An 18,767-nucleotide genomic window follows, 5' to 3' on the forward strand; every position below is an offset into this window, starting at 1 on the left:
GTAAGACTTTATTACTGCTGAGGAAATATACACACACAGCAAGCACATAGAAAGACACTCATCAAAGCAAACAGCGGGGACATGGAGGAAGCCCAGGCCTAGCCATATGTTTTTAAAGACCATATATTCCTCTTTTATATTCCTCTTTGTAATTCTGAAATGCAAGAACAGCAAAAAAGAAAAGGGGATGCCAATGAATACTGCAGTAATAGAATGCAAGCAATCATAATTTCTACAATTTTAGTGAAAATTCTTTATATACTGATAATAGTTGACTTTCTGCTTCCTTAGAAGAGAATTGTTACTGAACACCATAAATACCCCTTACACAGGAGTCAAAATACCAAAAATAATATAACTAAATATGGACTCAATTCACATACACAAATAAAAGTGAAGTTGGCACAGATATACAAATCCGAATAAATGTAAGAGGCATAATATAGCCAAGGAGAAAAGCAGCCAGGACCATAAAAATCCATATGACTCATTGTTTTGGAGGATAGCCTGTCAACCTACATCAACATCATAATCTGTATCTTATAGATACAGTATTTCTAGTACTAAAAAATAGTTGCATAAAATATGTAACAATAATTCACCTAACATTTTCAATAGTGAAAAAAACTGAGACAAATGAAGTATCTGCATTAGCAGAATGGGAAGTTGTGATCATTTAGATTTATAAATATATCACAGATTTTAACATGCATAAATATTCTTCAAATTTCATAATAATTCTCTCTCTATATATATATATATATGTATATGTAGTTACAAATAACCCATTTTCCAACAATAGTATTCTTAAAATATCTATCAGTAAAAATATTTATATGACACAAATTTTCTGATTTTGTGAAGTTTTAAAAATTCAGGACATATACAAAGAAAGAAAATTAAAAGAAAAAAAGTCAGGGGTAAAAGTGCTATAGAGAAAAATGAAGTAAGGCAAAGTAAGAGTGAGTGAACTGGGAGGTGTACTTTTATGAGATAACGGAGATCACTTCTCTGATGCAGTGATATTTGAAATCTGACTGAAGTGCAAGCCAAGGAGGAATATGGGGGAACTTGAAAGGGAGAGAAAATGGTATAATCAAAGGGCACAAGAGCAAGCAGAGTTTATTTGAGAAACGTTAAGGGGACAGTGTGACTAGAGCTCAGTTTAAAGGGTGGGAGTGGCAAGAAGTGATTCAAAGAGATGTCAGGGGAAGTATGATCACTAGGGTGCTGCCAGGCTATTAAGGAGCTCCTGCCATTTGATACTAAGAAGGTAAGCACAGTGGGAGTTTGCCAGGAAAATCACAAGATCTGGGTCAGATTACCAGTGGGTCATTCTACTGCTGACTGGGTTATAGGCTGAAGGAAGCAGATGAGTAGGGAATATCAGTTTAAATGTCCCTGAAAGTGGAAAGTAGATAGAACTTGGATTAGAATAGCTACTTGATGGGTAATGTCTCTATGTGGGAGGTCTATAAGCATCTGTTAATGGTTTGGATATGGAGGGACAGTGTGAGATCAACATATGCTAATATAGGATGTTGCCTCTGAGATATTGTTAGGTGGGAAAAGACATCTACAGAACAATTTGCAGAAATGGTCAGTTTTCCTTTGTTTAAAATGTTCAAAATGATAGATGTTAAATTGCTGTTTTGAGAAAAACCCAAGGCAGATATTTTAAAACTCTATCTCATATCAATTGGTATGATTTGAATATCATATATTATCTATATCTATATCCACTTTAGACAGGGTTGTATAATGTAGGAGAGGGTAGCTTAGAGCGTACTATATAGTTCAGTGTGACATCAAGCACAAGATATCATCCTGCCTCAGTTTCTTCAGTGCTAATACCAGGCATGTGATGCCTCTCTAAGCATATCTATATAAATTTTAAAGCTGTCAGACCCCAAAAGAAATCTGGACAAATGACCATCTGTGGTGTCTGTTAGCATACCCAACACATGCTGACCTCCAGTCTCACTCAACATCACAAGCACCTTTGGCTCTCCTCAGTTCTTCTTACCGTCTTCCATACCCTAAACTTCTTTAGCTCATAGGCTTCCCTCCCTGGCTTATCTCTCTTATAAACTTACACATTTAGCCATGTGCTTTCTATGCCCTTTCTTTCTTGGTCCCCTTTGTTTGTACTCTTTCTGTCCTTTTCTATCCTCTCTATCCTCCCTCTTCCTCATCTCATGATCCAGTCCAGTCTGCTGGCCATGTTCAGTCTGCTACTTTCTCTATCTCCTCTGGACTCTTCCATATGTCTCTGGCTGTTCTCTCCCTCACATCTACAATAAAAACCTTCCTCTAAATCATGCCTAGGAGCAGCCATGTGCTTATTTATATAAAAGCTACTTTAAAAGCTTGCCTCACTAGAAGATGGAAGACATTATAAACAAAAACAAAAACCAAGTCTGCCTTCATTTTAGGCATGCAAGAAAGTCATCTTAAAATAAAGACAAACTAGGTTCATTCCATGTTATGATTAAACCACTGTTTCTAAAGGATTTGGGCTATGCCCATTTGTCACTTTCACTACAAATAATTCTATACTGAGTATTCCAGGAATGGCAATTATGTCTTTGCTTAAAAATATTGTATATAACCATTATATGACCACTTATGACCACCTTGTTATTACTAAATGTTATGACTACCTTGTTATGCATATTTGCAACCATGTCTTTTTTTCAGGAGGTCATTAGGACTAACTTGTTATGATATTTTACTCCTATAACCATGTATATTTTTCCTGGTGAACCCCCTCCCCCGTTTAGAAACCCCCTATTCTTGTGTAATAAAAGTCTTGTCTTCCTCATATCCAATGCTGACCTCACCAACTTGCCTTATGAGGAGGCAGTTATGTACGTGAATCAAAAAGCTTGCTTTAATTAATTGCTTCTCTTAATTAATTTGGTCATGATGATTTGGGTTGGTGCTCTTTCTCCTCCCATCTTTGGGATTAATAATTATGACACATATGGAGAGTTTCAAAACTACTGATTGTTAAATGGGATGTAGTTTTCAAATTCAGAAACAGTAAAGATCAAATAAGTGCCAATTTTTCTTTAAAATGATTCATGGCTACATGGCATTGTTGAACAAAAGGCCAATGTGTTAAAAGTACAATGAACAGTCACTGTGCAGGCTTAAAGAAAAGAAAGTTCTGAACAACCAGAGTATAGAGACACATTTAGGGCAATTAAATCTGTCTGCCTGATTACCATGGTGGACTTGTGTTATAAATTTGTTGAAACCTAGAAGTGAGTCTGAATGTGAAAGATGTGTGCTATGTGATGGTATGACAACAGTGATGACAGAAAATTAATGGCTTGTATGAGAGTCAGAAACAACAAAAATATCCGCACCTTCTGGGTCATAATTTTGGGAAACTAAAACTCTAAAAATATGTTCTGCTTAATGTCCTTGGAAGAACATCCTTGAATTTTACTGAGTATTATCAGTTTTACTTGAATTTTGACATTTCTTCTATTTGACCCATGTTTAGGGGCTGGTAATATTTCTTGAAATACAAAATAAAATTTATATTTATTTATTTATTTATTTTTTAGAAACAATCTTATTCTACATATCAACCCCAGTTCCCTCTCCCTCCCTTTTTCACATTCCCCTTATGTCCCCCATATTCCCCCATCCCAACTCCCATCCACTCCCCAGGGAGGCTGATGTCTCCCATGGGGTCTCAGCAAAGTCTGTCACATCATTTGATGGAGGGAACAGGCCCTCCTTTGTGTATCTGGGCTGAGAGAGTATCCCTCCATGGGGATGGGATCCCGAAGTCTATTTGTGCACTAGGGATAAATACTGGTTCCACTGTCAGAGGCCCCTTAAACTGCCCAGGCCTCCTAACTGGGACCCTCATTCAGAGGGCCTAGTTCAGTTCTATGCTGATTCCCCAGAAAACCCAAAAAACAACTCACCTGACCAAGTGAGAGCACACAGACCCCAGTTATAAAATATTTTTTTTAAGACACATATTTGTTCTCTCCATTTTCTGTGTCCTTTAAGATGTTCTTTTAAACTTTTCTAGTTTTCTAGTTAACCATTGGTTGACACATTAGTTAGCTATAACAAACATTTATAAACCTAAAATAAAATTTATATGCTGGGCAACATGATTAAATTTATTATTTTCCTTAACTTTTGAAAAATCCTATAAAGGTACGTTATATTTTAGTTATTTTACAGATGCAAGAACTAGGTATGACATATTGAAATGGCCAAAATTAAGTAGATATGTCTAATTTTATTTTGATGTATATTACATATATGTGCATACATATATATATATTAAGTGTTATATTTCATATTATATATGTGTATAATTTGAATAGTTGGAAATCTATAACATCTTCACTATCAGTCTCATGAAACCTTCTATCACCTGAATCATGTGCAAATTAACTGTTATATTCCTCCATCTGTATGATCTATATTATGTCTGAATGAAGTAGTTTTATTACAGGGAAACTGCATTACCATGGTTCAATAACCTATAGCCCATTTATTTAGAAAAAAATTGAAGCCAGGTATGGTAACATAAAATCTGAAAATTCACTTTGCAGTAAGCTGCATTAATCCAGAGGCAAGGTGATGCCGTCTACCAGAGTTTCAATAATGGTTTTAAAAGTTAATTGGATTTGGGGGTTACTTTGAAAGCAAAAGAATAAAACTTTGCTTTTGAATCTGTTACAGTGTTTTATAAAATTGAAGCCATATGCAAATCCAGCGTGCTGCCTAGAGGACTGGCAGGCTTGACTTCTTATTGGTAGGCAAGACTTCTGATTGGTAGGCATGTCTTCTGATTGGTAGGCTGGACTTCATATATGAAACTTGATAGACTGAGAAGAGTGAGTTGAGGAGATTGATGGGAAGTTTTCTTTGGTGTATTTCAGATAGGTTTACAGACAGGCACCCAAATTTAACAGGTCTTCTAAGTATAATGGCTTTACTTCTTAGGGAAAACAAGGAAAGGATGATATAGAATTCAGTAACATATTTAAAACCCTTCACATCTTATAAGTCCCTAGAATTGCTCTCCCTCTCTCTCTCTCTCTCTCCATATATATATTCATAGTTTTGATCCCTTAGGAAAAAAAAAACAACCAAGGAAATGGAAAATATAGGAGGAAAATCAGCCAGTGCTATACTTGATGTGATTTATTTCAAACAGAAGTAACTAATAACCATGTGTGATAAAGGTGATCATTAAATAGGAAAAAAAAGTTATGATGGGCTTCTGAATTTCATAATGTAAATATGATAGTTGAGTTTGTTTTGCTGGAGGTGTGGGGAAAGTGTTTGGGCTCTGCTGGAAAGCTCTAGTCTAGTGCTTACACAGCCGTCATGACTAAAACACCTCACAAAAGTCATAACAAGTACTAATAGGAGAGAATTGACAAGAATTCAGAGAAAGAATAACTGGACTATAGAGTATAAATATATAACATTTCCAATTAAGAAGTTAACAGAAAACAAAGCTAAATGCAGTGGCTTGTGAAGGAAGGTTGTGAGAGAAGACAATGCTTCATGGAGAGACTGACCTAGATACACACAAAGGAATTTCAAAGGAAATTTATAGAGAAAAATGCAAAGTCTGGAGAGAGATCAGTTCATTAAAACACATGTAGGATTGATAGATAACATGCATCCAGTCATCTATGAGAAGACAGTATTGGTATTACAGAATACATGTCATAATTGACACAAATATGTTTATCTTAGAGTTCAATGACAATTTCAAATTTTAAACCTAATATGCTTGTTAATTTTTTTTATCTTCTAGTCTGAGATAGGTTACTAGTTCATCTTTTATATACAGTTTCATAACATTATTCTGCACATTCAGATGGGCATTAATATTTGTATTCTTCTTATACAGATGCATATTCACAGATATAGATAAGTAGCCTACAGATAGGCTGAATTGGATTATTTCCTAACCTCCAGGATTTTAAAAGTCTTTCTTTGAGCCTGTCTGGAGATTTTCTTTTCTGATGGTAGCAAGATGGGATGCTACAGGTTGCATATCTGTTCATGTCACTATTCACAAGGCTGATTTATTTAAGACATTACTGAAAATGATATTTTGTTCAATAATAATTTTTATTCTTTGTCTTACATGTTAATTGATTTAGTTCTTTTCTATTCAACAAATTAAGAACTTTTGTTCATTGGTTCATTTTTCCTTTACTAACAACTACCTTGTTTCATTTCAATTTGAAAACTAACATGAAAGTGAGCTGAGCCAAATATGTCAGTAATGATTCAGAATAAAAAGTACAGAATCTTCACTATTTCCTTCATGCTTAAATGAATCTGACTAATGTGCAGTTCTGTCACATTAATGGTTACAGAACCATACATAATGTCGCCTGTATTCTAAATATAAATTGGACTTCTGATCTATGTCTGGACATGCCAGCACTGTGTTAAGCTACATTACATTGGGTCCATTAGCTACAGTGACTTTATGTATTCCAAGTAGATGGACTTATGAGTGTCTTTGAGTTAAGGAAGATAGGAACCAAATGTGACAAAGAACATTGTGTACAAATACAGCAGTGAAATGTCTTAAACACACGAAACAAACTAATATATGCTGATCAAATAAAAATCATTCCCTAGGATAATGAAAACACTTTCAAACAAGTTCATGAAGCACATGGATTTGATAAGGGTTATTTTTTTTTATTTTTTTTAATTCCCAATATTTTATATTCATTTTATCAACTAAATTTATGTGTAATTAACACTTAAATTGAATGTACTCCTGGAAGACATAAATATAAATGGTATATTGTGATCTGATTATCTCCTCAGGACATTAACAATTTAATGATAATACATGGGAAAGAAAAAGAAAATATACCTTAAAGCATGATTGCAATACAAAATGCAAAAAAATTACAAACCATGTGTAGATTAATGTACACATTTTCACTTAAAACTGTGAAAAAGTTTAGTAATATCATGCTTTATATAATTAGATATAGATAAATATATTATTTGAAATTACCTTTTATAGGCATGAATAAGTTATTTCCATTTTTTGCACTTATTATTACAGACTTAAATATGTGAAGTGTAAGATATTGTTTTCTGGATCTTTTATTTAAAAATTTACTGCATTAATTAGTTTTTAAATTATTCAAAGTGATTTTACATGCTTTAATGTTCATAAATTGTACTTAACACTACCTAAAACACTTTCAAATATTAATTGTGTTTCTCCTGAGTACAATGTTTATACTCATAGTTATTATATGTAATCTCTATGCAATAATGTGACTGTCATTTCAATTCAGTGCACTTTGACATTTTTAATGTTGGCTCTTTTCACTTTCAAAGTGCATGAGGCCAGAAATTTAGATTCATTATAGTCTTAGACAAAATGCCCTGTTAAGTACTTTGTTAATTCTTTGGTCTAACTAAGCAGATTCCTCGCTGACATCAAAAATGAACATCATATGCATAATTACTACTTTTAATTTTCCATTTATGCCAAGAGGATTACAAACTAAACTACTGTCATTTATATAGTATATATGGGAAAGCTTAAATTTTTTGAAAAAATATACAATTTCAAGTTTAACTTCATACTTAAAGGAGTCATTAGAGACTGAGATTTGTTTTGAAAAGTTTGCATCTAATTGCTACAATATGTTTTAATAATCTAACTTTGCATCCTTTAAAATCACTTACATTGTAATCATATTTTCAAAAATCCAAACATTCACTGTTATTATTTTTAAAAGTCCAGAACACAAATGTTAATGTCAAACTAAAATGTGGACTTTTATTGTAGCTAATTCTGGGCTCTTAAAAGACAAATTTTCATGAAAAAAAATCTTTTATACTTAAATATATGCTATACATGAATAATCTGTTTTCCTAGAAACTTCCAACCTGGCTCCTAGGGAGCTGCAGCCTGGGCATCCAGAGCAGAAGTAACAGCTGGGTCTGGAGAGATGGTATCTTCAATGCCTTCTGGAATTTTCCCCCCTTTTAGCAGTGTTGGAAATAGGTCTGGAAAAGCATAGGAAAGCTATATCAAATTTTCCTTAGGAGGTGTGTTTTTTTTTTCCATATTGTTTTGTCAATGCTGCATGGTGAAGGTGCTATATGGCAAGACATTTATTATTCATTTTAACTAATGAGTCCTCCATCTTCTCAATATTAAGACCATATATTCAAGATAAAAATATTTCATTTTTCATTTAATTCATTTAAACTAAGAGAATCTGAAAACTAAATAAGCATTCTTAGAACTACACCCATACAGATGTAAATTCTAAGGAAGCTTAACTACTTAGGCTCATGTTCTTTATGCAAACTGAACTGTGGTGCTTCAGAAAAAATTAGGACTGATATTTTATACATAAAATTTAGGTTTCCAAGAATGTTTAAATATTTATGATCTCTACAACATAGTAAATATTAAATTAATTCATAAAATGTTTTATACAATTTTATAGATATAAAATATTACCATAAATGACAGTTTGAACATATTTGTGTTTTAGGTCAAAAGCAAAATGTCAATAATTTATTTTAACAATTAGTTTAAAATGTACTTTAGAGCTATAAATCATTCATAATTTATTAAAATAATCACCATATTAATTATAACAAAATATATTTTAATTGGATTTTCCTTAATTTTTATTATAAAGCAAATAATCAAACTAGATATGATTTGGTTACATCTTTCAAAAGTACATAATGATGTTATTGGTTTTGTAATATGAGATCTAGAGAAAAGAAATATAATATCAAATATGATTTTAAAGAGTAGCACTTACTAGAATAGTGAGTGCTGAGAGATTAAATGCTGTTATTTGTGTATTTCAACTTATAGAAAACTTGAATGAACTTTAGAGTTCAAAAACTATTAAGACACCCATAACATGAATGAAAGTAGCCATAGGTTGAAATTATACAGTTATTGTTTCTTTTCAGTGTTAATGTAATAAAATAAAAACTGATGATGAATTAATTTCACAATCCTGGGAGCAAAAGTAATACATTAAATCTATGACACTTCAATGATTATTTCCTGGCCTATGTTCTCATATTTTTCATTAGGAAAATGATATTTTTACTATTATTCCTTTTGGTAACTGTGAGGACCTATTCTAGTTATAATTGCCTACTTTTTTTCTTTCTTCCTTTCTGCTAGCTACCCACTCTTAGCATATGATTTTATACAGATTTTATTAATAATTAACTACATTAAGAATATTCAAGTGCTTTAGTAGTATTTAAAATATATCCATTCCCATTTGTGGTATGATCAAGATAGAGTAAAATTACATTTATTCAATACTTAGTATAAACCAGTAAAGTAGAAAACTATTGGGAACATATCTCTACCTAACAAATTCTGAACTCAAGATTTTTTCAAAATCATGACTAAAAAAATAAAACAGCCTGAAAACTTAGTTCTGAAAAAGAAATTATCACTTATTAAGGTGGTAATTTACAACTAAAATAAAAAACCTAAATGTGTGAACGTAACTTCTTGAGTAATAAGGTGTAATCAGATTAAATCAAAATTGATTATTAAAATCTAAAATGAAAAAAGACAAAATTTAAAGTTAACAAAATTTGAAGAAGATTGATTTGAACTTCTAATTCATTATGGTTTAAAAGGAAGGCCAAGCATATATTCAATCAAAGTAAAATATGCCATTTGCTAGCAAGTATCTTATCAATTTACTATTTACAAATTTATTTTTTCATGCAAATAAAAGGGAAAACAATGTTCGTATTGCTATCGAGAAACTTTGTCTTTAGCTGATTTTAGCATGTACAACACATCATTGGGGGAATGGAAATGTGATCTAATGGGAAAGTTGTTCACAAACGTTGCGGACACTTAAATAGAAGAATTTAGCAATGAAAACGTGGATTTGAGAAACAGCAGTGAGATGGGTGACTGATGTTTACAGTTCTGCTAGAGATGCTTTCAACTTATTTTTTGAAAGAAAGATCCATAAGAGCTGGATTGTTAAGTATTTTTTAAATTGGAAAAGACTGATATTAAAATAGAAAACCACCAGATCAGTCTGATTTTTAACAGGGTCTTTTAAATGTCAATTTGCCGAAGGAAGCAAAGTCTAAAGGACTAAAAGATTGAAAGATGGAAGAAATCAAGCAAACCAGAAAAATATTTTGTTGCTTCAACAACAACAAAAACCTTACTCTATTAGAAAGTTTTTGAAAACTAAACCAAGCATGCTTGTTTTCAAGCCAAATTTATTTTATTTATGATAGCAATGGAAAATTTGTTCTCTATGATTTGCCATTTAATAGAATATCTACAGGCTGTAATCTATGCAATGGATGGAAGTGTTTTCTGTCTACACCTACATAAGAATTGAGATCCAGCCAGTAGAGTGGTTTATGGAAGTCTGGGAGGTGGCTCAGTCCTGAGGGTGGATCTTGTACTTATTGGGGTTTGGAAGTCCCATTCCTTCCCTTGTTTATCCTCAAGATTTCATGTAAAGAAGAGTGGGTCATGAGGGTGATTTGTTGATGAGTTGATAGACTATTAAGAGGTGGGTTTGTAACTTTTCCCTTGGCCTTTCTCTCTCTCCTTAAATTTCTCTCCTTAAATATATCAAGATGAACACAGCTTTCCACTTCCAACCCACTCAGCCATGCCTCTGCCTTCCATTGGCAGAAAACTAGAAATCCAGATGACCATAAAATGCAAGTTCTAAAACCATGAGAGAAACAGGCACTCTGTTTTCTGGAGCTCTTTTCTCAGGTATTCATCACAGTGGAAAGAGACACAACTCTACGTGAAACAAATTAGGATCCACGTAAAGGAGATGCCAGACACTTGTTCTTTCTAACATTTGAGGACACGGTTCGTGGACAAGTAGCAGAATCTGAATTGCCAACAAAAACTACCAGCTCAAGGCACTCACAGTGTCTTAATCTTCAGGATTCATTAAAAATGTATTTATAGATTAATTTACCCAGTCTGTGAATTTGTTATAACATTCTGTACAAAATAGTACAGGTACTATAGCAAGAAAATAGTGACACATCACAAATGCTGGTTCCTTTTCTTTCAGGAAGAGTATCAAAGAGAAACATACACAGGTAGTAACTGATAGAGACATTTATTTCACACTACATGGGAAACTGTAATTAACTTAAAGAAATCACTTTGTTTTTATTGTTTGGGAATTTCAAATGTAATGTTTGGATCAAGTTCATCCCTCTCATTGTATCTCCTACATAACATCCTATATTTCTCCACCCTGACTTCATGTGCTCATTTTTATTTATTTTAATATTTATTTTAAATTTTCTATTCATTTTTCATACCAACCAGTTTCCTCTCCAGTCTCCACTCCTACCACCTCACTCCCCATCTACTCCTAAGAAAGGTCAAGGCCTCAAATGGAGAGTGGACAATGCCTGGCACATTAAGGCTCATGAGATGCCTCTCTGGAGCCCATTCCCTATGGTAGGATGCTTAGCTCAGCCTTGATGCATGGGGGACTGCCTTGGTCATTCCACAACTAAATGTTTTTTTTTTCTTTTTAGACTTACTGTGTTCATTTAGCATTGTCAGTGTGTGTATGAGTACAGGGCCAATCATTGTAAATGGGCATCCTAAAACAAGTGGCATTCCTGAATAAAACTCTCTTCTTGGTCAAGTTGGCATTGATTGCCAAAGGATGGGACCTCACTATCTACCACTCACTATGCTTCCATGCTGGGAGAGGGACTGGGATGAGAGAAGGGAGGGGATACTGTGGTCAGGATATATTATATGAGAGAAGAATAAGAGGAAAGAAAGAAAAAGGGAGAGGAGGTAAGAAGGGAAGAATGGAGGGAGGGAAGAAAGAAATTTCAGTTGGCACAAGATGTTAGAAAGCCCAGAAAAGCAATTCTGGAATATTAAGTAGATATACAGAACAGACAACATGAATTAGTATATGAGTATATGAGTAGTAAAATCTATTTTTTTTTCAAATACACTTTTGCTACTTAATCTTTACTATGGTGTAATATAGGAGTTCTAAGTGTTTTCTGAATTATTCACCTCTTAAGGCCAAGGAAAGGGAGAATAGATGTCTTCATATGCTATGACCACACTGTGTATATTAGTATGAGAAGATACACCTGTTAAGAGTATGGTTTTCCCTGCTGGCCTTGTCCAACAACCATGCCTGCCCCAAATAACAAATAGAGATGCTGTATTTGATATAAAGCTGTAGGCCAGTTACTAGTTTCTTATCAGCTAGCTCTCTTAAATATTAACCCATTTCTATTAATCTAAGTATTTCCATGTGGTCTCATCTTACCGGAGAGAGGAGACAGGCCTCTGTTCTCTCAAATCTCTATATGTTGACCCCTCCCTAGCACTTCCAAGAATCCTCTTTGTTTCCCTATCATGCTTTCCTATTGGCCAACAGTGCTTTATTCATTAACAAATAAGAAAACATATTTACAGAATGACATCTCCCATCAGTGTAATATAGGAGTTCTAAGTGTTTTCTAAATTATTCTTAAGACCAAGGAAAGGGAGAATAGATAAGCTATGAACACATTGTGGATCTTAGTATGAGAAGGTACACCTAAAAGGATAGATTACATTTATTTATTTATATAGGATCATGAGACAGAACCTTTGGAAACTAATCAACACTTACAGAAACTTTCCATGAGGTAGAAGGCAATTATGCAATTAAATTTGCATTTTTTACCAATTGATAGTTATCAATTAATAAATTTTAATTTTAAAATTAAATATGTCTTATAGGCTGGCATTACAAACCTTATAAAAGTATAGTTTTGCTAAATATTTTAAATAATTACTTTGACAATTTGTCTTGTTTAAAAACAAATGCCAAATCAAGTTTCATTGTTCATTAGGGTAATAGCTAATGTTTCTAGTAATTTTAAAGAAATAATTACCCACTTAAATGCCCTATGGTTTTTTGTCCTTAGTAGAGAAACTCTATAACCAAAATAGCTTTAAAGTAATTTATAGAGTGAAATAACTGGATAACTTATAAATATTTTTGTCATTGTTTTGCATTTGTTTATTTTTCATAAAATTTAAGTATTCTGTCAGATGTGCACTATGCCTTATGAACTCTTCTCTTCTATATTGAAGACAAAGAGAAAGAATTCAAGTTATACTTAGTAGCACAAAAACTTACAGCAAAGTAATGTGTCAAAAGAAAGAAACACCAGGGAATGTGTTGTAAAATGGACGCCTGGTTCTACTTTGGCCCAAGGCATGCATTTTTATAGCTAGGAAGTTTTAAATAGTACTTAATATCTAAAATTATTATAGTCAATTATAATTGCTTTTTCACTAAGCTTAAGAAGATAGTTTCTTTTATTGAAACAGACATAAATATATATTTTAAAATTCCCTAAAGCTAAATTAAATGACTAAAGGAGTCATTTTTAAGCAAGAGACAACATTCCTCTGTAGACAGAATTAATGTGGTTATGCATTTCTATGGAAGTTATTATCTTGTCACAAACTTTAATTGAATTCTTCCTAAAACTTTTTATTAGATATATTATTTTCAGACATGTAAATGCAATTCTTGCTCTTAAGCTGGATTTTATGAACTTTAATCATTTCCAAAGAAATTCTTAGTTTTGAACTTCAGGAAAATAGATTTCTCCTAATACAGAGTATGATTCTTGATGTTATTTGCTGCTAATTTCAGTGTAAAAGATAAATGCCATTCCATTTTCAGTAAATAAATACGGGAATTTTTTTAACTGAAAATGGCCTTACTCTATTATCTTTTAGGAATGATGTAGCAGGAGGACGAACTGCATGCATTAGATTTGGTTTTGTGTAAACTATATTTGCATTTCTTCATTTATATATTTATTTGAATTTACCACAAAAATTTATCTTGGAAAACATTAAGTTCATTGTGTAATATTTTAAAATAATTCTCTTTTTTAAAAGAAGATCTTTTATTAGAAACATTCAAATAATACTGTGAATTTAAATGCTGAATGAAAAGTCATATGTGATGTTTGTAAACCATTAGAGTTGTTTGGCAATCCTTAATATACAAGCTAGAATCTATACGTTTTGATGAGCAAGAAACATCTAAAATCTGAATGCATACATGAAAACTGATAAAGCTGAGTTAACAGACTTCTGACAGTGCTACATAATTTTAAAAGCACATTCATAAAATAAAGCTATGTTTACCTTTATAAAGTACTCAATTTTATGGTTTAACATTTTAAGATAATAAACGTTGTATTTCCATCAGACATTATATTATGCATAAGATATATATGAAATATAATTGTTATATGAAAAATAAATACTGTGATTGTTGAAGTGATTAAAAATACAAGGTTTCCACCTCTCTCCAAGATTGTTATGTGCTTTATTACAAAGTTCAGATGTATTTTAAGATATCATTTATGGCATAAACAACTTATGTAAAAACTTACAGAATAATTTTAATAAAATTACTGATTACTATTTTTTCAAAGTCTATTAAGTCAGGAATTTTTTTGTGAGAGTTAGTTGGTTCCTAATTTCTCTGTGCTTTCTACTGCTTGCTCCCTTTTTCTGATTGCTCTAACAAAGTAATTGTCTTTACTTAGTAATGTCTCCTAATGAAAACAATAGTCTTCTGTGTATTTGGTCATAGTAGATCTCACTCACAGCACATCCTTTGACAATGCTATTTCAATTTCCTTACTCCATCTCTCTCTCCTTCCTGGGATTCTGTGTGGTTCCTTTTGATGCTGCTACATGCTTTTTTTTTTTTTTTTCATAGACATTCAGTTACTATTGCAAGTCTTTTGTGACCCTATAAACTAAAACTACCACTATGTTTGTATGATGAACAGAAACAAAGTTTTTTTTTTCTTTTTTTTTTAAAGACAAAGTATGGGAAAACAGCCATTCAGTTGCTCCCTGCTTTTGTAATGATGAGACCTGTCAATTATCCTATGACTTCTTTTTCTCTCCCACTGATAAAATTTCATTTCTTCCTATCTCTATTCAGACACCTGTTCAAAATGTTGATCGGTTTCCAAAAGCTCTGTTGTCTCAAGATCATAGGTCAATAAGTCGATTTGATTTCTCCTTGTAGATGTCCCTGGCACCAAGTAACACAAATGCTTTAACATTCTTTAGCTATTCATGAAGACATATATTCTCTCCATTTTCTTTCTGAAATATAAATATTTCACAAAATTTTTCAGACTGGATTTATAGCATTTAAATAATAAATTCTTATAAGATGACAAATTATTTGAAACTGTATTGATTAGAATGCACCTTCAAAATGTCAAGTATTAAAGGTCTGCATTATAACACTTTGCATACTTACAGCCATAAAAATGTATACACAAACATATGACGCTGGCTATTTCTATTCTCAGAGTTATTCATTATCTGTATGGCAGGTCCAAATTAAATAAAATATATGCATATAATGTACCTGAAAGCAGTATTTGGAACACAATACATACATGGTATAAACTAGCCTTATAAATGTTGCTATACTGTGGCAACCACCTGTGTTATCAATCACAAGCCATAACTGTGACATGGAATCAACACATACTAGAATAAGAACATTATAATTTTAATGTTCATGTTCTAGGACAGATTCTGGTAGTGAATAACATATTTTATATATTTATGTTTGTTTCCTTATCTATAAAATGAGAAAATAGCAGACAATTTTAGAAAAATTTAAAGATATAATTGGAATGAAAGATTTTTGGAGCAGATCATTCCCCATTCATGCCATTAACAGCAATTCTATAGTCCCCATGAAGAACTAATCATTTTCTCTATAAATGCCCTAAATTAGTTCATACACCACCTACAAAATACTTAAGCCTATTGAATTGTCTCTGATATTAACATTAAAATATAATAATAATATGAATACTATAGAATAAACCTAAGGGAATATTAAATAAAAACTATATTGATATTTCCAACATAAAGTACTCTTACTAGCCTTTCTTTTATTTTCCTTTAAACATGATGTATCTTAATTCTTCACATTGCTTTGGCTTTTTTTCCACAATAGCCATGGGCTAGGCATGGTGGTACATGCCTATTTTCTCAGCTCCTAGGAGGCAGAAATAGAAAATCTCTTTGTGGTATAGGCTAGCCTTATCTATATAATAAGTTCTAGGACATGCAGGGCTAAAATCCTGTGTCAAAGAAGTTGGATTTCTCTGACATATCCATAATTATCATAAGCATCTAGTCATATTAATGGTACCTGCAATTGTCAATAACTAAGATTTCTGTCTATACTTTGATAAAAGGCCCATATGTGTAATTTTGCTAAACAGAAATTTAGGTTTTGATTACCTAACTCACATCGTCCTCATTACCTCACAAAATAATTTACATGGTTTTCAACACCTTCAGGGTCTGTCCCATTAACAGACGTGTCTGTGGGGACATAGCAAGATAACTACTGTACAATATTTATCAATCTCTGACTATCCCTAGTAAACAAAAAGATCCTTCAACCTTGTCTTCTTACCAATTAATATATCACTTCCTTTGACAGGAAACTTTCTACTAAACCCTGACTTGTCATTAATTCTGCCAAAGTCATGATGAAGTGTACAAACACACAGAACCACATTTAATTAGAAGGGCTCTCATGCTACTCCAAAAACATTAAACCTAACTTCGATAGAAGAACTAATTTGCATACATTTTAAGTGCTATATTTGATTTTCAAGTTAAAATCTTGAGAGATTTCATTTGAATGAAGTTATTTTATGTTTATATCTAGCTTATTTTAATATTTTTATTGAATTTTATTTTTTAACTTCATCTTGCATGGCAACCACAGTTCTCTCTCCCACCTCTTCTTCTCCCCCCAGTCCAGTCCCCATCTACAAAGTAGTTACATTAAAATGTTTTTAGAATTTTAAAAAGTATATGATTTTTATCACCACAGTTAGTCATTATGTATAATTTGAAGCCAATCATAACTGTGTTATATTAATTTAAATGATGTAAGATCATTTTCCTTACATTTAAGTGCTCAGATTTTTATTAAAAATCTTTAAAACAAAAGTAACATGAAACAATAATTTACTTATTATCTTATTTAAATGTTATACAATGATTTTTATTAATTGAATATTTTGTACTTAATCTTTTTTGACAACTACATATATTGATCATGTCATATATCATATGGGCAAAACCAGAGATCACTGTAATCCTTTAATGAGTATGCCTTATTTAACTTAATATATATTACAATAAGAAACATTATCATTTTAATTCTCATGCCTTAAGAGAGATTCTGATATTGTAAATGATATTTCAGATGTTTTATATTTGCTTCATTATCTATAAAATGGGAACAGCAACAGATTATTTGGGTAGGTATAGTTTCAAATTAATATGTGTTTTACTTTTAAATTAATAGTTTATTTTAATTTATGTTTTAATGTCTATAGTTTTTAATTAATATGTATTCATACAAATAAATTCTTAAGACTAGTACATTAAATTAACAATATTTTTTCACTAATGGAAGATGATATTAAATGATTAATAGAAGTTTTACTGTATTTAAATAAAATAAATTAGGAATAATTACAAATGGTTTTGAATTTATGACCAATAATCCCAACAGTGAGACTTCAATATTATATTCAATTCATTCTGATAGTGTAATTTTATGGTTACAGTACATACTCATTTACCAACTTTTAAATTTATAGCTACATATATCTAATTATATGTGTTCAACTTGTATTAGGCTAATCTTTTAAATGACATCAGATTGACTTGTAAGTTGAAAATTAACATTTCACCATTTAATTTTAAATAAATATACAGTGATAGATTATATTTTATTCTCAGTTTGTCTTATACTGATTGCTAATCTCAATATCAATGGAGAGATATATCTTGCTTCAATGATTTATATAGTTGCTAGACTAGGCAATGTGTAACAGGGTGGCTGTCCCTATAATGACTCCTGAGCCACTGTTGTGTAAATACTGAATTTTAATTTGAAATGCTTACATGCCAGACCTCTGAGGCATCTGTTTAGGAAACTTGTTTGCATATTAGAGCTGGCCAAGGCAGGTGCAGGGGAGGCAGGGGAGGACCACAGACATATGTATGCTATAAGCAGAACTGGATCGGGTTCTTCCAAAGGTTTTGGAATCCACAGTGATTCCACAATAAGTATAGATTTTGGATATGAAGCTTCATGACTTTATTGTTCGCTCTGCAGTGTTTCAATCTTAAATATTGCTGAACTTATACGAAAGTAAGGTTTGAAAGTAAACAATAATGTTTTGGTTAACAATAAGTATCATGTTTTGTGCAGTCCAGTAAGTCTACATACTCTGGTGAATAAGAAAGGTATTTGGTGCTTACATTGCTATACTGAAATAGACATAAACTGACACTAGCCAAAAATAAATACTTAATAAAAGAAAAGGAAGTAATGAATGATGTGTTGAAATGTTTACTTCAGATAGTTGGTGTATAATCATTTCTGTGGTGGTAACATTTGAGTGAAGAGTGGAACAATCTGGAAGTCGGCAAAGGAAGATTACAGGAAGACAAGAGGAGGTATAAGGACAGAAGGAAAAGTCAAGGTTTAACAGTGCCAGTTTGCTGGGGAGTAATGAAGACAGAGATTCCTAGATGATAGTTTTGTGAGGCAATATATTTTGAAGGAATATTGTGGCTTTTGTGGGGC

The 18,767-nt window shown here is 32.1% G+C and overlaps 1 protein-coding gene across 1 annotated transcript in view; it reads right to left on the reverse strand.

Annotated features, from left to right (window-relative positions):
• The window catches only part of Epha6 (EPH receptor A6), a 769,688-nt gene that overhangs the window by 663,303 nt on the left and 87,618 nt on the right, over positions 1 to 18,767 (reverse strand). The window lies entirely within an intron of this gene.

The sequence above is a fragment of the Phodopus roborovskii genome, unplaced genomic scaffold, assembly GCF_943737965.1.
Source record: "Phodopus roborovskii unplaced genomic scaffold, PHOROB, whole genome shotgun sequence".
Classification (NCBI taxonomy): domain Eukaryota; kingdom Metazoa; phylum Chordata; class Mammalia; order Rodentia; family Cricetidae; genus Phodopus; species Phodopus roborovskii.